Here is a 24,671-nt window from a genome sequence, read left to right on the forward strand (position 1 = left end):
CTGACTGTCGGGTCTCATGGAGCACTGCAGAAGGAGCTTTGTTGTTGGGGACCAGGAGCAGGAGGACAGTATAGATTTGGAACAGTGGCTTGCAGAGGGACATAGTTCAGAAATGCAGAAGCTGGGAAATACTGGATGGGGAATAACTAGGAGAAGAAACACTGGAAGAGAGAGGGTTAGCAGATTCACAGTCTCTGGGCAGCATTTGCCCACCTTCTCCAAGGCCATGGAGAGCTCAGTAAGTGGCAGGACAGAAAGCACAGAGGGTACAACAGGCATAGGCAAACTCTGGCCCTCCAGATGTTTGGGACTACAATTCCCGTCATCCCTAGCTAACAGGACCAGTGGTCAGAGATGATGGGAATTGTAGTCCCAAACATCTGGAGGGCCGGAGTTTGCCCATGCCTGGGGTACAAGCTCAGATTACAAGATGTAGAAGTGACGTAGATTAACAGGGACAGAAGGGGGTGGAATCCTTAATTGGGAGCACCGCCATTACTAGAAGATGTGTTCTTTGTTCTCTCGCTGAGATTATTAAAGTTTCTAACTGGTAAGAATACTCCTTTTCCTTTGTTCTGCTTATCTACTGCCACAGGGGAGGAAGTCAATTCCCTGAAGTCTGACATTTTTGGGCTCGATGCATTTGACCACTTGGTTTTGTTTCAAGCCCCATGGGGGAAAATGAACCATGCTACATTGGACGTGGGGGTCCTGTGGCCCTCCTAATGTTTCTGAAGTGCAACTCCGAGCATCCATAGCCATTGTTCATGCTGTCTGGGGCTCCTGGGAGGTGTTGCAGGCATCTGTCTGCCTCCAGGGGTGAAGTCGAACCACTGCATTAGCAGCATCAAAGAGCCCGGGGAGTGGTGATGGGACAACGATGAGTGGGAAGAGGAAGAAGAAGCAGAATAGGAGGTGTCAGAAGCTGAAGAGGTAACAGGACTCAGTGAGTTGGGAGAGTCTGTGGCAGACAGCAGTCCAGAATCAGAGGCAGAAGCTGAAGCAGGAGAGGAGGAAGGCCCAGAGGCAGAGATGAGTCTGGTTGGTGAGGAGTCACGAGTGTCTCCTCCTGCTGCTGCGACAAGCTCCCCTCCCCACTGGTCTCCCAGAACCAGAAGAGACATGAAGAGGGCGGAGAAGTTAGCTTCACACAGTCTCAGATTGCTTGGGGGAAACCCTGGAGAGGAGGGGACTTAGGCAGCTGTGGACCTTCAGTCTCAGCAACTGCTTTATGGGATCAAAACCTGCTGTAGATGAGCTGCTATTCTCAGTAGGCACGACCAGGGCTTTTTTTCAGCCGGAATGCACCAGAACGCAGTTCCAACACCTCGTCCCACACCACGCCTCTGACTCACAAGAAAACTCTCCCTAGAGTGCAAAGAGGACATCTTGGAGAGGGCATTCTCATGAACCAGAAGCACTGTGGGGATTTAATGAGGCTTTTCAGCCTCCCGGGCTAACAACTGGTGTGCGGGAAGAAGACTTTCCTGTGCCTCAGTTCTGCAAGCTGCCCTTGTTATGTACTGAAGTTCTCACCCTGGGCCAGCAGGGGCATACTGTAGATAGTTATGCAAATAAGGGATCAAAAGTGATGTTCAGTGATTGGATAGTTTTAGAAAATTGTTACAGTTACATTGTACTGGAGCTCTATATAAGCAGGCTGACTGAACCCTTCAGTTCAGTTCTGTTCTGGCCTGTGAATAAACAAGAGCTGTTTGAAGAATCGCTGTGTCGTCTGATATGATCACCCACAACTTAACAGTCCTGCCTCTCCGGCTTGCAGGAGGGACAGGGCAGAGTTCCTGCACCTTTTTTCTAGAAAAAAAGCACTGGGCCTGACACTCCAGCAAGTCTGTGCAGATCACATTTTTGCTCACAAAGCGTTAACCCCAACTTGCACAAGGTGATTTACTGCCAGCTCTCTCCTGACAGTAGAGAGGGGTGTGTGATTAAATTAACATTTCTTGCTCTGCCCACTTTTGCTCCTGATTCTGCCCACCACTGGGCCATGGCCCCTGGAAGTTGGCCTAGGAGAGAATGTGGCCCCTAGGCTAAAAAAGAGGTTCCTACCTCCCCACTCTAAACCAGCCACGTTGGGAAGCATCCAGAGTCGAGCTACTGCTGGAATTGACCACAGACGACTGTTCATGAAAATAGCCTTTGGGAAAACCCCTCTCCTTTCTGGGCAGGGGATTCCCACAGGAGTAATAAGGTTCTCATTAGGACCAGGCTGCCTGGCTGTTTGGCCCTGTCTCATATCGCTCACACGTCCCTCCGGCCAGAAAAGCCCTGTTTCCAAAATACAGCAATAAGAGGGAAAGCTGCTTGCGTCGTTCACAGAGACCAGTTAAGTTGAACCCTTAAGAACGGCGCTCTCCGAAATCCTGCTGATTCCCTGGGCTTAGGCCAAGTGCCGTCAGCTTACCTGTGTCAAAATCTCGGGGAGAATTTGCGAGCTCTCCCAGTCGCTTATTACACAACAATGCACGGGGTTTTATTTTCCTGGCACGGAGGGCTTTCCCGTCATCCCAGATTAAAATGATGGTGGCTGAAAGGCTGAGAATTACACAGCAAGCCCAGGTGCTGATTTTGCACACCTCTAAGAAGGGCTTGCAAAACTTTTGGCAGCAGAATGCTACCCTGGATCTGTGACAGCGGTGGGAACTGCTGCCCGTATCCCTGTCAAATGATGTCTGAGAACAGGGACGGGCCATATTTTTTCTGCGTTCCTTGCAGTGGCAGCTAGAGCCATAACTCAGAGGTACAGCAATTGCTTTGCGTGAAGAAAGTCCCAGGCTAGAGCTGGGGATGTGTTTGTTTTTAAACTCACTTGCTGGTGCCCCTCGTAGAATCATAGAATTGCAGAGTTGGAAGGGACCCCCAAAGGTCATCTATTCCAACCCCCTGCAATGCAGGAATCTTTTTTTTAATGATATTTATTAAAGTTTCAAAAAAGGTTACAAAAATAAGAAAAAGAAAAAAAGAAAAGAAAAAATACAAAATACAGAAAAATAAAAACACTTAAAAACAAATCAGTCTTTCCATGTCTTGTCTTTCATTTACTTGTTTCCCTGACCTCTTCACACCTCCCTTTTTTGTATTCCAGTTCAGTTAGTTAATTCAGCAAATCCTTTCCCTCTTTGTTTTTATCCTAATCCTTTAACTTAATATATTGTAACTTTGGATTCTCACCTGTTAACAAACCATTTTTACATACTCCTTTGTAACATTGCTGCTAAAACCACTTAACTTCATTCTGACATCATTCTAACATTCATTAATTTTGCAGTATTTCTGTAAATAGTCTTTAAATTTCTTCCAATCTTCTTCCACCAACTCTTCTCCCTGGTCTCAGATTCTGCCAGTCATTTCCGCCAATTCCATGTAGTCCATCACCACCATCTGCCATTCTTCCAGGGTGGGTAGATCTTGTGTCTTCCAATACTTTGCAATAAGTAGTCTTGCTGCTGTTGTTGCATACATAAAGAAAGTTCTATCCTTCTTTGGCACCAATTGGCCAACCATGCCCAGGAGAAAGGCCTCTGGTTTCTTCAGGAAGGTATATTTAAATACCTTTTTCATTTCATTATAGATCATCTCCCAGAAAGCCTTAATCCTTGGGCACGTCCACCAAAGGTGAAAGAATGTGCCTTCAGTTTCCTTACATTTCCAACATTTATTATTGGGCAAATGATAGATTTTTGCAAGCTTGACTGGTGTCATGTACCACCTGTATATCATTTTCATAATATTCTCTCTTAAGGCATTACATGTGTAAACTTCATACCTGTGGTCCATAACTGGTCCCATAACTGGTCCCTTAAGACATGTAACACTGAACAGAAAAGAAGCTCCCCACCTCTTCGCTAAAGGGAGATTGGAATTATAGGGACCGAACTACCTAAATTGAATAGAAATTTATTTATGTACGCTGCTAGAGCAGCAAGAATGCTACTTGCCCCAAAGTGGAAAGAAGCAGAAGTCCCAGCAAAGGAAGAATGGATACAAAAACTTATGGAAGATGCAGAAATGGCAAAACTTACTGGAAGAATAAGAAATCAAGTTACTGTAACAAACTTTTTATAGAAGAATGGAAATGGTTTATTGGATATTTACAGATGAATTATAAACAGATAGAAACATTGGCAGGATTATTGTAATAATCTGCAGTTCTATAAGAGTATATATTTAAAGAAGATGAATAAACGAGCAAAATAATTCAATTTGGATATGCAGAAGATATTAAAAACAAATTTAAGGAACCGTAGAAAGAGGGGGATGCAAGTCAAATTTTGAAATGTTAAATTGATTGTAAAACTAATGAAATGTATAAACTTGAAAAGTATAAATAAAAACTTTTTTTTTAAAAAAGGAAACATTTCCACCAATTGTGGAACTGGGCTTACCTTTTGCGTGTTTCCAGAGATGTTATTCATTTAGTTCTTCATTCCCCAAAGCTCTACCCAATGAATCACTGCCTTTGACCTCCAGAACCCTGGATCCAGCCCCCGGGTGTTGCAGAAAATGACTAGAAAGGTTTGTTTTGAAGAGCAGACATGGGCTTCCGCCATTATGCAATGGCTTGCATAAATCATGGGAGTTGGCAGGCATGGAGTTCAAGCCTGTGATGCAACGCTATTCGCTCACACAAGCCAGGCTACCTTGAACTACCTCTGGAAGCCAACGCACGTCACGATGCGTAAAGCCAGGAGTCCAGAGAGCAAATATCTTGAAGTGACTTTTGCTGCAGAACTTTCGGCTTGGATCTGGGAGCATGAAAGCAGCAGCAAAATTCCTCACCAAGTTTTTTAGGGGGAAATTCAGGGGAAGTCCCCTCTGCAGGAGGCCATCTCCTGGCAGACACAACCCCCTTGCCTTCCAAAACATCACTCTGTGCCATGGTCTGGCTGGATACAAAGGAATGGTGGGAGGCAGCAGCTGGGGAACCCCCAAGGGAACCCCCAGGGGGAGAAGGCTCAGAGCCCAGGGATTGGTGGTGGGACAACAATATGTGGTCAGAGGGAGAAGAGGGAGAAGAATGGGAGGAGGAGGCATCAGAAGCTGAGGAGGGAACAGGGTTTGGTGAGCAGGAAGAGGCTGTGGCAGAGAGTAGTTCAGAATTAGAGGCTGGAGAGGCGGTTGGTCAAGAGGCAGAGATGAGTCAGGCTTCTGAAGAAGCCAGGGAGTCTCCCCCTCCTGCTGCAATCCTCTCCCCTCCCCACTGGTCTCCCAGGACCAAAAGAGGCATGAACAGGGCAGAGCAAAGGCAAGGCACATCGGCAAAGTCTCAGGTTGCTTGGGAATAGGGTTGCCACCTGTATAATACAGGATTGTCCCGTATTTCGATGTAAAATGCTTCGTCATATAGAGTTTTGTCCTGTATTTCAGGTCTTCTCTCTCTCTCTCTGCCAAGTTAGGGATTCCCTATGCATGTGTTTGAAAGGGCGCATGAAAGGCCATGTATTTAAGCTCTGGGTAGCCAAGCACAGACAGATTTACAAATTTGTGTGTGTGACAAATTCCAGAGGGGCCCTTCTGTTAGGCTGCAATAGATTGCAATGCATTGCTTTGAATGCCCCCCAACCACCCCGCCCCACATTTTGCCAGAACAAAGGTGGCAACCCTCCTTGGGAAGGACCCAAGGGATGAGGAGACTTAGGTAGCCAACCGTAGAAAGCTGGGGACCTTCAGTCCCCACCACTGCAAGATCTACCAGGACAAGTTCCTGCACCTCCTGGGTCGATTGTGTTTCCTTGAAGAAAGAGTTAGTTTCACTGATACCGGTTGATTTATTGCTGACATGTTTCTGACTCCTGCTCCTGACGCTCTGCTGCATCATCATCCTGAGGAGGAGCAAAATGCAGTCCATACCCTCCAACATTTCTCCGATGAAAATAGGGACGTTCCATTCCACAATTTACTATTTATACCCCATGCATCTTATTGGGTTGTCCCAGCAGTCTGGGCAGCTTCCAACATATATAAAAATATAATAAAACATTAAACATTTTTTTAAAACACCTCTTCCCCAGACAGGATTGCCTTCAGACGGCTCGGGGGTTGGATAACTCCATACCCTCCGGCATTTCTCTGATGAAAATAGGGACATCCTTAGGAAACACAGGACATTCTGGGATCAAATCAGAAACTGGGATGGCTTCTCTAAATCAGGGACCGTCCCTGGAAATTAGGGACACTTGGAGGGTCTGGCTCACCCCAATAAAACTGAGCCCAGGGCGACTGCCCCACTGCCACATGCAACACCACTGTGTGGCACCAGGAAAAGATGGTGAATCGGACTTTGATTTATTTCATTTTCACTTTCTTGCTGGGGACATTTAAACTGCATGAAGCAATTCCATAGACCTCGCCGCCTCTAGCTGTTTCCACCATCTCTGTCTTCTAAAGGATGCTCTTCCCACCATGATGGGTGCCCCCTGGCACCCTCACCCCCCTAGACATGCAATAGCAGTAAAGTATGCTGTTCCAAAGGGACGCGGGTGGTGCTGTGGGTTAAACCACTGAGCCTAGGGCTTGCCGATCAGAAGGTCGGCGGTTTGAATCCCTGTGATGGGGTGAGTTCCCGTTGCTCGGTCCCTGCTCCTGCCCACCTAACAGTTCAAAAGCATGTCAAAGTGCAAGTAGATAAATAGGTACCACTCCAGTGGGAAGGTAAACTGTGTTTCCGTGCGCTGCTCTGGTTCGCCAGAAGCGGCTTAGTCATGCTGGCCACATGACCTGGAAGCTGTACGCCGGCTCCCTCGGCCAATAAAGTGGGATGAGCCCCGCAACCCCAGAGTCGTCCGCGACTGGACCAAATGGTCAGGGGTCCCTTTACCTTTTTATGCTGTTCCAAGCTTGGAGACCAACTGGATTTTAAAATGCTTTCTTTCCTATTCCAGCCACACTCTTTGACAAAGTCCATTCTGGGCCATCTGGCCAGTGTTAGGAAGACACGCCAGTTTCAGAGGCCCACTGTTCACCATACCCCCCCAAAAGAGAGGAAGACACTGGACTTAGCAGCCCAGTTTTGCTCTCACTGATCTCCTCGATGAAAGTGCTCAAAAGCAGATCCCGTATTTTGCATGTGGAAAGACCCTGGATTCAAACCAGTTTAAAAGGGAAGGATCTCAGATAACAGGGTTTGGATGGAAAGATGCTTGCCCAAAGCTGCAGAAATTATTATTATTATTATTATTATTATTATTATTATTAATCTCAACATGTGGGTGCTAGACCCTCCAAGTATCCCTATTTTACAAGGACAGTCCCAGATTTACAGAAGCCGTTCTGGTTTCTGATTTGATCCCAGAAGATCCCCTTTTCCTTAGGACGTCCCTATTTTCATCGGAGGAATGTTGGAGGGTATGGAGTTATGCCACCTCAGAGCCAAGGAGATAAATAACTCTACAACCGTTAGAAGACATCTGAAGGCAGCCCTGTAGAGGGAAGTTTTTTTTTTAGAATATTTAATGTTTTATGATGTTTTTATATATGTTGGAATCTGCCTAGAGTGGCTGCAGCAACCCAGTCAGGTGGGCTGGGTATGAATAATAAGATTATTATTAGGGAGTAGAGAGTCCCTAGTTTCATCAGAGAAATGTTGGAGGGTGTGGGGGTCCCCCACCCAATTTGAAACTCTTCCAGACCTTGACTTATCTTTGCAAATGTGCTAGTAGTTTTATTGATGACACTGTAAGACTAATAATTTGCTGCTTGCATTGTTTTATGCTATTCTTAATCACTGCATTTATTATGTTCTTGATGATCATTTATTACAATTATATTATATTGGCTGTGATTAAGAATAGCACAACATAAAAAAGGATATCATATCATATCATATCATATCATATCATATCATATCATATCATATCATATCATATCATATCATATCATATCATGAGTTCCCACTGTCTCCCTGTGCGAAGCCAGCTAAAAAAAGGCAGCAGAATTGCGCTTGCGCACTACGGAGCGGGAAGCCACGCCACGGGGCGCTTTTTCCTTGCCCTTCGACGGGCAAAGCCTGTGGGCGGGGCCTGAGAAACGGGGCGGGACGGGGGGGGTGAAGGGAGACGCTCGCGGGGCGGAGTGTTCCAGCATCCGGGTCCCTTTCCCGCTGTTGTGTGCCTGCGTTCCATCCCGCCTGGCATTGAGCGGCGCCTGTGCCTGTGAAGCGGCTGCCAACGTTCGGAGCAGAGCAGACTCTTCCGCCGGCGCGCAGGCAGCAGCATCTCCTCTGGGTGAGTAGCTAGTCCTGCGTGTGCATTGACCCCCCAAAAAACTCACCCCTCTTCTCCATTCAGGCTGGGGTGGGGTGTGTGGGTCGGGGTCGTTTCCAGCCTGCCATGCAAAAATGAGGTGTCTGGGTATTTTCCCTTAAGGTCTCCAGCCTTCCGTGCAAAAAAATGGGGTTTTGCAGCTTTCTGTATCTCGTGCAATAGAAAAATAAAATTTTGGGGGGTGCTCTGAGGTGTTTCTCTTTGCCCCTGCCTGCCTGCTTGGCTGCGCAGAGAGAGGGCAGTCCTGTCTGTGACTTACAACAAAGAGAGGAGAGATGCGCGTTGGGAGAGGGGTTGCTGTCTGCGCTGTCTTTCCCCTTCCCAGTGGCAGCATCTATGGGGGATTTGGGGTGTGGGGGGAGACTAGGAAGGGAGGAGGTGGGGGGCCACCCGCCTGTCCTCTCTCTCTTCCCTCTTTGCCCCCAGTTCCCCAAGGAAAAGAGCGTCCGCCTGGGGTGCCTTTGGCTCCAGCTACTGGTTGGGAGAGAGGCGGGTGGTCTGTCCTTGTGGGTCTCTATGGGGCGGCCTTTCTCCAGAGATGCTGGGTGGTCCTCTCTGCACGCTCCCTGCTCTCTGTCTTCTTATGGGGCTGAGATGGGCCGGAGGGCGCTCTGAAGATGGCCTTCCCTGGGGGCAATGAGGAGGGGGTAGCTGGGTCTTGGGCTACGGTTGGGGGTCCCGTCTATAGGGCTGTGAGAAGATGCGACGGGGCAGTCTGTAGGGTAGTGCACACGGCTCTTGCCAGGGGGCGCTGTAGAGCCGCGGGGAAGGAATCTTGTCTCATCTGTGGGGCTGGGAGCTGTAGGGAAGACATTTGGTGGGGGGGGGGTACCTGGAACTTGAGGGGTGGGATAGGGGGCCCTGACCTCATATGCTCCCTGAAACTGTGCCCTTTTCATTCTCTGTATGGTGCTAAGCTAGACTAGCAGTCTGTATGGGGCTTCTGTGGGGCTGAGGAGGCATGTCTCCCCCCAGAGCAGCTGTGGGGCTTGCCATCCCCTTGGAGCCAAGAAGGTGTTTTCTATGGGGCCGTCCAGCTGTTCTGCACAGCACACCTGTATTGCCATCCCTTCTGCGGAAGCATGTGATGCTGGCGTTCTCCGGATGATGTCTGGGTTGTTCCTGGGAACTGGGAGGTGGCCGTGTTGTGGGTTCCTTTCCTGTCAGGTTGTGGGGTGTGTGGGGTGTGCCGTTCCCTAAGGGGTTATTTGACACGTGCACCGCAGTTTGAGGCTGCTGTGGGGTGTTGTTCTGTGGAGCCGAGAAAGCGTGGGCAGGTGTGTTTGGAAATAATGTGGTATCCCTTAGGGGAAATGCCAACACGTCTTGGCAGCGTCGCGGCGGTGGATATATATATATATTAATGTGTGTCCCGAAAGGGCTGGATCCGTTCTACCCACCTTGGCTTTGGGGGAAAGGCCAGGTCCCCAAGGCACTGCCCCAGTTTCTAATTCCGTTGTTACTGTTTTGTTTGGCTGGCCTCGCCAGGTTGCAATGCCCAGTCTCTCTGCTAGTCTGTATTGAACTGGGTTATGCCAAACAGCATGGGCACCACTGAGTGGCTGCATGGATTTTCCCCTCTGGGTCCTGGATGACTCTTCCTCTGTGCTGAGCGCAGGCCCAGATATCTGTGGATGTGCGTGCACTTTAAGCTGGTCCAGCTCCTCTTTTAAATGCGAACCATCCAGCCTCCCGTCTTTCAAAAGTTGACAGGAGGGCAAGTTCCCTGGTTTGTTTAAAGGCAGATCAGACAAGATTATAAGAGTGTCTTTTATATGTCTGGAGAGGAAGTTGCAGCCCTTCTCCGCGACTCCCCTCCTTTGCAAAATAGCCTTTGATTATAGAGCGAGCCAGCAGAGCACAGGAAATTCCTAACGCTGAGTAGAAGAGAGTCTGAAAGCACAGAGCTTAGGTTGTGGGGAGTAGCGGCGGGGGGGGGGGGGAGCACCAGAACGCAGAGATTGCCAAAGTGGTGCTCTCCAGATGTTTGCATGGTTAAAGGGGAATTGGAGGGAGCCCCCCCCCATCAACATCTGCAGGGCTCAGCCAACGTTAGAGACCAACCACTGCCATAGGCAAAGCGTAAGAGTGTGGAAATTTACCCCGGGGTGTTTGCAGAGCAGCTGGTTTTGATAGCTTGAGGAGCCAATGTAGTTCTCTGGCCCCCTGATGCTGGCCTCTGCCACTCCCTTTTGCAAATATCACAGGAGATGCCAAAGATTTCCTGCGTGTGTGTGTGTGTGTGTGTGTATTTCTAAAGAAACTTTGGCAATGAAATTCGATTGCATATTGCTTCTCTCCGGCCTTCCCTTTTTCATCTGTAGTTCCTGATCGCGCCTGCAACGTGCTTAGCAACACGGAAAGCTAGCTTAGTGGCTCTGCTTGCTTGCAGGACTCCTTTGAAATGCAGAGTGTGCTTCCTTCTGTCTTATTATCCTTGATTTTGGGTGCCTGCGATTCCCACAGATTCCTCCTTTTTGCTAAGTTGCCTGCGTACCTTTGCACTTCTTCTGCAAGTTCTGTTCCGCTCTCTCGAAGTCCAGTAGGTGTACATTGCTGGAAATTTCCAGCTTTTTAAGAAATAACGTCATTCTAACAACAACAAAACAGGCTTGTGGTTTTCTCTGGGGGAGTTGTGCAAAAAATTCTCAGTGTTACCGTCTGAGACCTCTCTTCCTTTCCTCTTTGATGATAGCTGTCTTCTCTGCATGTAGCCACATGGTGTTAATTTGAGACTAGATGTTTTGGTGAAATTAAACATTAATACATAGTACGTGGAGTAGATGTGTAGCTGTTTTAACAGAGCGGCGAGTTAATTTTCAGACACCAGGCACACTCTGGGGTGGGGTTTTTTTTGTTTTTATAAGGGTCGGTGTGAATCGTTGCATGTTTTTATGGTAGACTTCTGTGGAACTGAGAGGTTCTGGAGAGCTGGTGTGGCCTAGAGGTTAAGAGGCTGAGCTGATATTTCTCTCTTCTCTGCCATGAACTCACTTGGTGGTCTTAAGAGAACCGTGTTCTCTCTGCCTCAGTCCCCCCACCTGGAAAATGGGAAACAATATTTTTGTACGCTCAAAATTTTTGTGACTCAAAGGTGGAAGGTGGTTTACAAGTAGTCATATAAATAAAGAATGCTAGCTTACCTGACAGGGATGATGTGGCATCACAACTAGATGATGCATGTGAAATCCATTGAACACCTTGAAAACACTCTACAGGTGTTAGACATTATCGCCAACATGGTTGTTCTGATCTAAAGGAAACTTGGATTATTGAAAAAGGTAGAGAAGCAAACAGTTCTGTGTGCTTGGATCTACAAATGGGTTTAAACCGACCCGGGTGGCGCTGTGGTCTAAACTACTGAACCTCTTGGGCTTGCTGATCAGAAGGTCGGCGGTTTGAATCCCCGCAACGGGGTGAGCTCCCGTTGCTCGGTCCCCACTCCTGCCAACCTAGCAGTTCGAAAGCACCCCCCCAAAAGTGCAAGTAGATAAATAGGTGCCACTCCAGCAGGAAGGTAAATGGCGTTTCCGTGTGCTGCTCTGGTTTCGCCAGAAGTGGTTTAGTCATGCTGGCCACATGACCTGGAAAAACTGTCTGCAGACAAACGCCAGCTCCCTCGGCCTGTAAAGCAAGATGAGCACCGCAACCCCAGAGTCATCTGCGACTGGACTTTACTGTCAGGGGTCCCTTACCTTTACCTTTTTATTTGCTTAATATTTGCATTGGGAACCAGAAGACCACATCAGTGCAGCAAAATACTGGAATGTCTCAAGACAAAAGGGAGGAACAGCTTGCATTTTAAGTTCTGCCAGATTAGAGAGCCTGGATAGGTTGGTTAGAGCGTGCTGCTGATAATGCCAAGGTTGCAGGTCCTACCCCCATATGGGTCAGCTGCTTATTCCTGTGTCACAAGGGGGTTGGACTAGATGACCCTCAGGGTCCCTTTCAATTCTACGATTCACTCTGACCCTTAGCATAGAAGAACCGGGGTGGAAGATCTGACAGTCTTCCAAATGGGGCTCATGCTCCCACAACACAACAGAATCAGGAGTGAGACCTTTTCTGTGTAATTGGAACATTAATTGCTCCGTTGGGTCGTCTTTTCCACCTGTGCGCTTTGTAAGAACATCCAAATGACTTTCTTTGTGCCAATGTGCTGTCCACATGGCAGGTAGCGAATGCAGCAGTGATTGTGTACAAAACCCCTGTCTGGAGTTGTGCATGGCTTTTCACTGCAGGTACCACTTTGGTTATTTGCCTAAGATCCGGCAGCCCAGCCACTGCTCAAGCGATGCTTGGTGTCCATATCTGGCCTTGCAAAGGGATATTCTTCCAGGTCACATTTGTGCAGCTCTGTCCCTACGGCAGTAGTTGCACGTCCAATGTCTCTCCAGCTTGCATTTATTTCCCTGCCAGACAGAACAGCTGACATGCTCTGTCCTGGTCCTCTTCTCTTGGCACGCTGCAATCTGCATGACGATGGCTAATAAATTAGGAATGTTTGGTTGCAGGGAATCCTCCCTTGGAGTTGAAGGCTAGGAAAGCCGAGCTTGCCTTCCCTTTCAGCCGTCTGATTACTGGACACGAGTTTAATTTCAGCTGCTATATTCTACACAAACAGAAGATCACATGGCAGAAGTGTTCCTGGACTGTACAACTTCAAGCTGCGGGAGTGTGGGAGCATTCTGCTCCATTAAAATACATATATACTCCCTGCACATAGAAAACTTAAGTGTCAGGGAGAAGCGTTCTAGCCTAGCCTTCTGCCTGGCATGCTGTGAATGAGAGCAGGGGAACCATTCAGACATAAATACATTTCCCCCCCGACCTACAGCCTGTAGTGTAAAGATGGGTTAGATTCCAGATCGTTGGAGGTCCAGAGCTGATTAGAAATGGATCTAGCTTGGGTGCTTTTAGAGGGTGTATGGAAACGACTCTGTTGTGCTGCATGAATTGGACCATGAATTGCAAGGAGCTACAACTATTCACCCCCAACCAGCATTCGAAATTAGCCAGGAGTCAGGCGCATTTTGCCTCTGACTATTGCCCATTTGTGACCAAGTGAAGATGCCTGGTCCACCATCTGGAGGCACACGCCTGGGGATCCTTGAATCTACACACCCAGTAGAATTCTGTCTGTGATACTTTATCTGCACAATCAGAATGAATTTCAGGGACCAAAAAATCATATTGAAAAACACGACTTCTGAGCCGCCTGGCCCAAGAATGGCAAGTGGACATTCCGTTTTGGCGACTGTAACCCAGGTTTAAGGAGTCATTGGGTACCTAGCTTATATATCTGAGTTTCTAACACTATACCTTCAATACACACGCTTTGCATTAGTATACTTTGTACTAGCGTCTAGAAGAAATAGGTAGCCTCCATTCTGTCCCCTAAGGAGTGGTGGGGAGGGGAACCTGTGGTCTTCCAGATGTTGCTGTATTGTAGCTCCCATCAGCGTGGTTGGTGATAAGGGATAATGGGAGCTGTAATGCAACAACATCTGGAATGCTGCAGGTTCCCCACCCACTGTCCTAAAGGAAGCAGCACAGCGTCTTGGCCCTTTGTACTTTCAGGGGGCCATGGGAGATTTCAGTTCCCATGGATCCCAGTTTTGCAGGATGCAATGTATAGCCTAATGCTATGCTGCTGAGGCCGTCCAGGCTGCAAGTAGAGTCCTCCAGAAGTAACGCAAAGAGACGTGGAGCAGGATACAGTGGAACCTCGACTTATGTACGGCTCTACTTACGTACGATTCCATTACGACCTTCAGTAGGTGCTTCGGGGCAGCGCTGGGGCCTCTACTGCCAGGGAGAGGGCCCCTATCCCACCCCCAAAGCTGTGGAAGAGATAATGCTTGCAAGAGGCACAGCAGGGCACACTGCAGCCGAGGAACTAACCTGAGGAAGCCCAGAGAAGAGCCTGGCCTGGCAAGAAAAAGAAGTGACCCTGGCTGAAGCGAATCAGCTCTTTACTGACCCTTGCCCCACCCCCCAGCTTGTAGCCAGGTAAGCCCGCCCACCCTCAGTGCACATAAGGGGGGGAAATGTTAATTTTTTTCATCTACAATACAGTGGACGCTCGGGTTGCAAATGTGATCCGTGCAGGATGCATGTTCGCAACCCGCAGCATTCACAACCCGTGTCTGCGCACTTGCGGGTTGCAATTTGGTGCTTCTGCACATGTGCAAAGCCCAATTTAGCACTTCTGCGCATGCACAACCACCAAAACCCAGTAGTAACTCATTCCAGTACTTCCGGGTTTCGGCGGTCCGCAACCCGAAAAATACCTGAAGCATCTGTAACCCGAGGTATGACTGTACTTATTTATTTTATAGTACAATACATTGATTATTGCCTTCATTTTATGGATCTATGGTCTTGTTTGACAGTAAAATCCGTGTTAAATTACTGTTTTAGGGGGTGTTTTTCATCATCAATTCACTTTTCCATTACTTTCTATGGAAAAGTGCACCTCTACCTATGTACGTTTCTAGTTATGACCGGACCTCCGGAACAGATTATGGTTGTAAGTAGAGGTTCCACTGTAGATTGCTTTGATGCTTCATTAGGGTTCCCTGGAACATGGGCGCTGGCATCTTCCCCCTGTTCCACTTGGGAATTAATTCCAGTTCGAGCTGAGAGCATTCCACTCATCCCTCTCATGGACCATGCCATTGCTGCTTTAGGCTTGATGTGAAGACCATCACAACTTGCTCTTTTTCTGCAACATGACTGAAGGAAACAAAGGCTTCCCTGCCGTTGTTCCAGTGGATTCCTTGACAACTTGCATCACTGGTTCGAACGTGTATTAAAGATTAACTAAGGCTGCGAGCATCCTTGCACCATTGAAAACAAAGTTATAAAACGTGCTCTGAGACCTTGTTTTGGAATGCAAGAGGTGTTTGGTGTCTCGTTTCCTTTGTGTATACAAGAATTTGCTACCCCTTTGCTGTGAGTGAGATATATATTGCGTGTTCGGACACCAGCTCAGCTCTGTGCAAACCCCAACACACCTGGGTTATGGAAATCTTAGGCTGTGCACCTTAGCCCACAAACATGGTAATTTTCATTGGCCTCTATGTGGCTTGCTTCCAAGGAGATGTGCTGGGGAAGAACTGTAACTGAGTGCTAGGAAACATGTGAAAATTCCAATGTTCAATCTCACATAAAACCCCAGAGCTGCTGGCTGTTAGTGAAGACAAAACTAACTTGGATTGCTCCAGTGGTCTGATTCCACATAAGGCATCAATCCTTTGCTGGAGTAGGCACAAACTCCACTGGTCGTCTCTCCTAGCGCTGCTTTAACAGTCTCAAAAGTGCCAAAGAAATTTCTTCTTTCTAGTATTGCAGTGAAATTGGCGCGCACGCCAGCATGCAAGTAACCATGCTTTTGTTTTTTAGCAGATATGGCCTTTAATGGATATGGTGCCATGGAGATTTCTACAGAGGTACCTTGGTTTACGAACTTAATCCGTTCTGGAAGTCCGTTGTTAAACCAAAGCGTTCTTAAACCAAGGCGTGCTTTGCCATAGCAGCAGGGGACTCAATTTCCAAATGGAACACACTCAACAGGATAAGCTGGTCTCCAACCGTAATAAATTATCTATCTATCACTCAACAGGAAGCGAAACATGTTCTACTTCCAAGGCAAAGTTCACAAACCAAAACACCTACTTCCGGGTTTGTAGCGTTCTTCATCCAAGTTGTTCATAAACTAAGCTGTTCTTAAACCAAAGTACCACTGTACTTAAAGAAAGCACGGTTTTCCAATTGGAAGCAATTGCACTTGCTGTTTGTCATTGCATCTTGAGAACTGGTCCTTTCGCCCGGCATTAGGCACATACAAAGGTGCTTTCCATCAAGTCAGTGACTCTGCAGGATTTCAGGAAGTGGTCTCTCTCCCACCTGGAGATGATGGGGATCGAACCTGAAACCTTCTGCTTACAAGGCAGAAGCTCTTCCACTGAGCTATGACCCTTCCCAGGCAGTCCTGGACTAGACAGATCTCTCATTTGATTCCCTATATGGCAGCTTCCACCATGTGCATTATTAGTTTTATTTTTGGCAAAATGTACCTGCCGCTCAACCGACAAAATATCGCCAAGCCGTTTGCATAAAATGCTGTGAAATAGATATTTAAAACAGCAGCGAAGGTGGACTTTAAAAACAAATAAAATTGTAAAAACAAAATTTCCAAACGAAGATAAAATGATTAGATTTTTTTTTAATGTCCATAAATAATGTTTAGATTGCTTAAACAACAACAACAACAAGTTTTTGGCAGGCATCGAACAGAACAGAGAAGGCAGCTGCGTAATATTAACATATTGATACTAATAAGGTAATATAATTGTAAACATGATGGGAGAGGGAAAAGAGAGCTCTGAGGAGCAGACGGTTCCCTGGTTTTTACTTCCTTTTGCCAAACCTTGTTCTGGCAGGAGAGTTGACACGTGGCCATTGTGTGTTGATTTATCTGCAGTGCTTTCTTAAAATGCTCCTCCACGTGGCTTCTGTAACTCTTTCAAGTACTGTTCCATTGATGATCACTTCCATTCATTCCCTTGTATCTCAGATTACTTGCAGGACTTTGGAATCAATTCTGGAACTGGCGCTTAGACGGCTTCTTTTGCCGCATACTATGCGCTCGCTCACGCAGTCACAACCCTTACAAAGAGACGTCATAATACATGTCTGATTTCACACTGGCAGAGGTCATGCTTTGGTTTAGTGGCGGGGTGAGGTTGACTAAGGTTTGCCTCGCATTTGACACCTTGTTCTGTCCACATTCTTTGTGTGTTTTGAATTATGTTGGTGGCTCGGGCGCAAATCAGCGGATCGGATTAACATTTGCTGTGCGCTGGTCTAACACCCGGCCCTGTGATCTTTCCCTGCTTTTCAGCAGCGAGGTCACAGATGGGGCAGTGCCCCATATAATCCGACATCCTGTTCTTGCAAGCAGGACCTTAGCCCTCTACAGTCCTACAATCTCCCAGTGTCTGATAGCTAGATAGGTTTCTTGTACAGTGGTACCTTGGTTCTCAATCTTAACCCGTTCCAGAAGTCCGTTCCAAAACCAAAGCGTTCCAAAACCAAGGCGCGCCTTCCCATAGCAAGTAATGCAAAATGGATTAATCCGTTCCAGACTTCTAAAAACAACCCTTAAAACAGCAATTTAACACTAATTTTACTCTCTAACGAGACCACTGATCCATAAAATGAAAGCTATAAAGAGTGTACTGCAGTCACACAATAAATCAGTCAGTAGCTGAACTGGGTTCTTCCACACAGTTGCAAAAACAAAAAAAGAGAGCTGCAAAAACAGAAACGCAAAATAAATAGCAAAAACAGACAGACCTCAGCGTAACACTCAAAACGGAAGTGTGGCACTCAAAACGGAAGCGTAACACTCAAAACAGAGCACGTTCGGCTTCTGAAAAAAGTTCACAAACCGGAACACTTACAGTGTTTGGGTTCCAAGTTGTTTGAGTACCAAGGCGTTTGAGAACCAAGGTCTCACTGTATTGTTAGACGTAGGTGACTGGCGGCTGCTAGCCGTCACAAAGATCCCACCTTCTTGTGCGCAGACTGGAGGGAAAGTTTGTGAGCACTGGCACCAAACTGTTGTCTCGCAGCTTGAGGGTGGTGCCTTTCAGATCGTTCAGACTGCGGCTCCCGCCATCCTTGACCACTGGCCATGCTGACTGGGGCCGATGGGAGTTTGGAGACCAACAATGTTTAAGGGTGTTATGGGAATCTCTGTTGTTTTTCCTGTAGTGGAATAACATGGCTGCCCATGTGGAAATTAGGGTCGTCGATGGAAGGAGGTGGATGTTTCCTGTTGCATTTGTGCAAATGGTGTCGCCTTAGTAGGTAAGCACTGTACGTTTACCTGCTTTTCACTGCTCAGCTTGTTGTTGACTTCCGTCTGTCTCGGGAGACAATGGAGGAGTGCGCCTTTCGGGGTGAATATATATATATATAAATTTATTTATCCCCCCCCCCCAAAAAAAAACCCACACACACACACCAAAAAAAAAAAACCAGGAAGAAAAATCATAACCAAATTATACCATAAATTTTGGTTGACTTCCAACCACTCCCCCTCTTGGTTACATTATAATATACCGTATTTTTCACTCTATAAGACGCACCTTTCCCCTCCTAAAAAGTATGGGGAAATGTGTGTGCGTCTTATGGAGCGAATGCAGGCTGCACAGCTATCACTGAAGCCAGAACAGCAAGAGGGATCACTGCGCAGCAAGAGGGATTGCTGTTCTGGCTTCTGGGATTCAGATTTTTTTTTTCTTGTTTCCCTCCTCCAAAAACTAGGTGCGTCTTACAGTCGGGTACGTCTTATTGAGCGAAAAATATGGTACTTGTTTATGCACATCCATAAAACCTTATACAGTGGTGCCCCGCAAGACGAATGCCTCGCAAGACGGAAAACTCGCTAGACGAAAGAGTTTTCCATTTTGGAGGTGCTTCGCAAAACGAATTTCCTATGGGCTTGCTTCGCAAGACGACAATGTCTTGTGAGTTCCTGCTGGGTTCCCCCCCCCTTTTCTAAGCCACTAGGCCGCTTATCAGCTGATCCGATCAGCAGATAAGCCGCTAATAGCACTAATCCGCTAATCCTTCAATGGGCTTGCTTCGCAAGACGAAAAAAACCGCTAGACAAAGAGAATCACAGAACGGTTTCTTTTCGTCTTGCGAGGCACCACTGTATAGTTAACAATCCAATTTTAAAACCTTCTTCATCTTGGCTGGTCTTGGCCTGGAATCCAATCTCCAAAGTCTTTCATTCAAACAATCCATCAAGTCCTGTACATCTCAAAATCATAACTTCAGGGTTTTTTTAACAACAATCATTTCCCACAATTTCTTCAAATCTTTATATGTTTTTACCTTTGGGGGTGAAGTCAAACGGTTGGAACTTGCAGCGCCTGCTGTGGCTGCGGAGACCGAGAGACATGTTTTGTTGCAGCTGGGGCAGAAGAAGGTGTCCGGTTATGCTGCTGCAGATGCGCCGTGACATTTCTTCTCTCTATGCTCCTCCGAGTGCTCGTTCCTCCTCTGGTCACTGCTGTGCGTGGATGACCTGACGATCTGCCTCCAGGCCCTGCGTTCGTCTGCAAGGGGTTGACGTTGCCAAACTTCATGTCACCATTGCAGGAATCTTTGTAACGCAGAGTTGGTGCCTGAAACCAGCTCCCCATAAAACATATCTTTGGGAATCCTGACATCTTCCATTCTGTGTGCATGACCAAGCCAGCGTAGATGTCGCTGAGATGGGAATGCAGGCGTGCTGGGAATGCGAGTTTGGGAGAGCATGACTCAGTTTGAGACTCTGTCCTGCCATGTGCAAGTGGAAATAAACAGGTACAGTCAAACCTTGGTTCCCAAATGCTTCCGTTTTGGAACGTTTCGAATGCCAAAAACCCGGAAGCAAGTGTTCCTGTTTTCGAACGTTTTTCGGAAGCCGAACGTCCAACGCGGCTTCCGTTTGAGGACAGGAAGCTCCTGCAGCCAATTGGAAGCCTCGCCTCTGTTATCGAACATTTCGGAAGCCAAACGGGCTTCCGGAACGGATTACGTTTGACAACTGCGGTTTGACTGCATCCTGAAAACACCATTTCTCTCCAGTATTCTTTCCTCAGTGGGAAATGGACTCAGCTTACGTACAAAGCTGTCCTTGCAACTTCCTCGTGATCGGAGGAGTGTGAAATGCAGGGATCAAAAACCGCCTCATTGTCGGTCCTTTCGAATGGAAATCCTTTTGCTGAAGGACTTTCCAGGTGTGCTTCCAGCTGCTCCTTGTCCTCAGCATCTGCAGATCCCACGCGAAAGGTACATGTTGGAAGGGAAGTGGCGCATTGATTCATGCAGTCCATTGATTCGCTTTCCACTGTCGGCGAAGTATTGACAGCAGTAAATGGAAATTGTATCCTGTTGCGGATATATTAAATGCAGGCACATCATAAAATTCACACAAATGAACCAGCTCGACTTTATCTCTCTTCTTTGTTGACAAAAAGATTCTGCGGCAGGTGCTGTTATTATAAAAGCTATTCTGTTGTATATAAAAGTTAACCCTTTCCCTTCAGCGGCGCAGAGGAAGGAGAGCGCGGTTTATGGAAAATCGGCTACTTGGCAGATCGTGCTCAAAAATCTTGAAAGAGAAGTTGGAAGGCAATGATGGCATAAACCTCAGGGGAGAGGGTTTTTTTAAAAAATGTTGTTTTATTGAGTTTTGAACAATCTAAACGGTACAATAAAAAGTAACGATGGCAGCAAAGCAATCGCAGCTCTCTTGCAATTTGTTCCATTAACTAAGACATTCTCTGAGAAGACAGAAACAAGGAGCGGAAACAAAGATGGACTCAGATTAGTTCATCCAATCTCCCTACATGTGAGGCTGGGGCTTTGCAAGGTACAGATGAGGCACTGATAAATAGAAACCATGCAGTTAAAAACATATCTGGTTTAGCCTGGCCGTTGGCTAATCTGAAAGGTTTGTTTTTCTAATTACATAATGCCTTAAGGCCGTGGTTCTCAGACTTTTCAGTCTTGGCCTTTAGCCGTGGCCACACTTTCAGAATCAAAATGTGCTTGCACCACATCAAAGTTTTTGTGGATAAGAAATACGTCGGAAAACAAAAAGAAGCAGCTCCTAGCCGTGCTTGATTTCTGCCATGGAACACAACTGCTTTATGATATGTTCATGGGACAGCCCTGAAGGCAGTCCTGTTTAGGGAAGTTTTTAATGACTGATGTCTTAATGTATTTTTAATCTTTTCTTGGAAGCCGCCCAGAGTGGCTGGGGAAACCCAGCCGGATGGGCGGGCTATAAATAATAAATTATTATTATTATTACTTATTATGGGACACCCAGAAAGTACAAAACAACACAGCTAAAAAAAGAACATGAATCATTCCCAAAATATAATTATAAACAAGCCTCTTACATACATACCTTAGGTATGTATAGAAAACACAGTGAGAGGTGTGAGCTTGCTTTTGCCAGGTAACCTCTGTATTGGGTCTAATTAGATCAATATAGGGCAAATTAGACTTAGGCTAGGTCTAATTTGAGACCTGCTCATTTCTGATCTTTCATGTTTGTCAGAGTTGAAAATCCCTTTCCTCAATTTCCTTGGTATTCTTTGATGGTCTTGCTCTCATTTTGAAAAGGTATCTACCCATATTCTGCAAATAAAAAAAATATTATTTTGATGCTACACTGAAATGTTTAAATGTCTCTTTGATTGTCCTTGAATCTTCCTGCCACACTTGCCATCCTCTCCTGACCCACCAGTGTGGAGTGCCATACTCTTGGAGAACCACTGGTTTACAGCAAAGGGATCCCGTGGCCATACAAATGTTTTTGGGACTGCAGCTACCATCATCCCTGCCCATTGGCTGAGTTGTCTGGCTAGGGCTGATGGGAGTTGGTAATCCAACAACTAGAGCAGGGCCAAATTTGGGTATCCAAGCTATTTTTGGACTACGACTCCCATCATACCTAGCTAGCAGGACCAGTGGTCAGGGATGATGGGAATTGTAGTCCAAAACAGCTGAAGACCCAAGTTTCGGAAACACTGACCTAGAGAGTCACAGGTTCCCCATCCCTGTCTTATAAAGAGTAGACTCAAACTCTGGCCTCTTGTGTCTCAGCTACGCATGAGAGTCCTGGGTTCAAATCCCAGCATCTCTAGGCAGGGCAGGGAGAGATCCTGCTCTGAGCTACACGGACCATTGTTCTGGCTTTGTATAAGGCGGCTTCCTAGGCTCCAAGCGCTGCTGTGTTGGCTTGAGCTTCTGTGATGTCATGGAATGTTCACCAATATCCCAGATGAAAGGGAACAGTGTCAGCCACAGAAATCTTAAAAGCAGACGCAAATGAAATGGGCAAGACCTGGAAGTGGAAGATGGGCTGGTGGCTGTAAAGTGAGGACAGTGGCAGAGATGCTGGTGGTCGGGGAATCAAGTAGGAAGAGGATCAACTAGATTCTAAGGGACCCCAGGTGTGTGTGAGAGAGAGATTTCGCTGAAACAGCGCCTGGGAACAAGAAGGCATCTCTGCAATGTGTAGAGCAAGAAAGATGCTTTGAATGGGATCTTTTGGACTGGAGAGCCCCGGGTTTAAAGAAGCAGAGCGAATTACGTTTCACATATTAATATAATATCTGTGAAAGCTGATGCCACAATAGAGTGGTTAGTGTTTAAGATGCAACAAGGCTCTCTTGTTTATATTAATAACAATTCTTCGAAGTGCCTTTGGCTGTGGGTCGCTGGTTATATAACACGTGCATCAGCCTTGGCAGTTCACCTTGGGACAAGGAATCCAACAGAATGGATCTCTGCGCCTGGCCAGAATCAGCTGAAATAAATCCAAGGAAAACCCCCTAAGCTTCCTCAAACAGCGTTCAAGAGTCAGGCTTGCATCAATGCTCTCCAGGGACTGAGATAGGTGTCGTGCAGCCAGGGTGGATGTGGGGTTTTGGCAGATGTCTTCACTCAAAAGAGTTTGCAAAACTGAGTGAGTGAGTGAGTGAGTGAGTGAAAGCTTGATGGATCCAATCTGGGAACTCACCCCTCTAACCAGCTACGGTCCCTTTGGATTCAAAGGCAAGGAAGGTGGCTGTCTTGGTTTTCAATACCGTGAGCAAATCCACCTCTAATTATCCCTGCAAGTAGAGATTAAATATCAACGGAGCAGGTGCAATTGCTGCTTGGAACACGCAGCTGGGATCTGGGATAGATGACCCATCTGTTTTTTTGCCAGGTAAGTCGTGGAAGCAGATGGCCCAACTGCCGTGAAATAGCCCAGCCTCTCTCTGCTAACAACAGAAGCATCTCGGAGGGATGTCGTTGGTGGCTTGGCGCACACCTTGGGCACAATGCCACACATTCAGCCCTTGAGATCTTGGGTAAAGAGCCCACTTTCTGAAACTTTGGGATGCCCTTACCTGAGTAGATGGGACTGGATTGATGGGCCAAAGTCGAAGCCATTTCCCAGAATGTCTAACCCTCTTCTAAAGCCATCTAGGTTGGTGAGTGGGAAGCGGGTGGTGCTTTGGGTTAAACCACAGAGCCTAGGACTTGCCGATCAGAAGGTCGGATGTTCGAATCCCCACGACGGGGTGAGCTCCCGTTGCTCGGTTCCTGCTCCTGCTAACCTAGCAGTTCGAAAGCACGTCAAAGTGGAAATAGATAAATAGGTACCGCTCCAGCGGGAAGGTAAAGGGTGTTTCCATGTGTTGCTCTGGTTTGCCAGAAGTGGCTGAGTCATGCTGGCCACATGACCCGGAAGCTGTACGCCGGCTCCCTCGGCCAATAAAGCGAGAAGAGTGCCACAACCCCAAAGTCAGCCACGACTGGGTCTAATGGTCAGGGGTCCCTTTACCTTTTTTAGGTTGGTGAGCATTGTTGTTTAGTCGTGTCCGACTCTTCGTGACCCCATGGACCAGAGCACGCCAGGCACTCCTGTCTTCCACTGTCTCCCGCAGTTTGGTCAAACTCATGCTGGTACCTTCGAGAACACTGTCCAACCATCTCGTCCTCTGTCGCCCCCTTCTCCTTGTGCCCTCCATCTTTCCCAACATCAGGGTCTTTCCCAGGGAGTCTTCTCTTCTCATGAGGTGGCCAAAGTCTTGGAGCCTCAGCTTCAGGATCTGTCCTTCCAGTGAGCACTCAGGGCAGATTTCCTTCAGAATGGAAAGGCTTGATCTTCTTGCAGTCCATGGGACTCTCAAGAGCACCATAATTCAAAAGCATCCATTCTTCGGCGATCAGCCTTCTTTATGGGCCAGCTCTCACTTCCATACATCACTACTGGGAAAACCATAGCTTTGTTGGCAAGGTGATGTCTCTGCTTTTTAAGATGCTGTCTAGGTTTGTCATTGCTTTCCTCCCAAGAAGCAGGCGTCTTTTAACTTCGTGACTGCTGTAACGAAATTGGTGAGCATAGTTTGGCTGTATGAATAAGTCATTTCTTTTCTATGTGCCAGATCTTCCAACATTCAGCTTCATGGGATCTCCACCAGTCCTAGTGTTATGAGAGAGGGAGTGAAGTTTTTGGAGAGCCTCTGCACACTTTTTGGAGGAAGTGCTTTCTCTTTCGCCTCTCCTGAATCTTCCGACATTTTGCTTCATTGGACATTCCAGTTTTATGGAAGAAGGGGAAGACACTATTCTCTAGCTGCCTTCTCCACATAACTAGTACACTGAATTCTCTTTTCTGCTCTTATGTACCGTATTTTTCGCACCATAGGGTGCACCGGACCATAGGGCGCACCCAGTTTTTAGGGGGGGGGGAATCAAGGGGGAAAATATTTTTTCCCCCCCAGCCCCAAAGAGCAGCGTACAGGCTGCATACAA

General features: G+C 47.1%; 1 protein-coding gene across 2 annotated transcripts in view; it reads left to right on the forward strand.

Annotated features, from left to right (window-relative positions):
* The first annotated feature begins 8,093 nt into the window (after positions 1-8,093).
* Positions 8,094-24,671, forward strand: part of RNF24 (ring finger protein 24) — an 87,199-nt gene continuing 70,621 nt past the window's right edge. Inside the window, exon 1 of one of the 2 annotated variants that reach the window (XM_081207463.1) lies at positions 8,094-8,243. The gene's annotated coding sequence lies outside the window, so the exon portion shown is untranslated. The remainder of the gene's footprint in view (positions 8,244-24,671) is intronic. The other variant, XM_081207460.1, reaches the window with a different exon arrangement.

Source organism: Podarcis bocagei, assembly GCF_964188305.1.
Source record: "Podarcis bocagei genome assembly, chromosome: 9".
Taxonomy (NCBI): domain Eukaryota; kingdom Metazoa; phylum Chordata; class Lepidosauria; order Squamata; family Lacertidae; genus Podarcis; species Podarcis bocagei.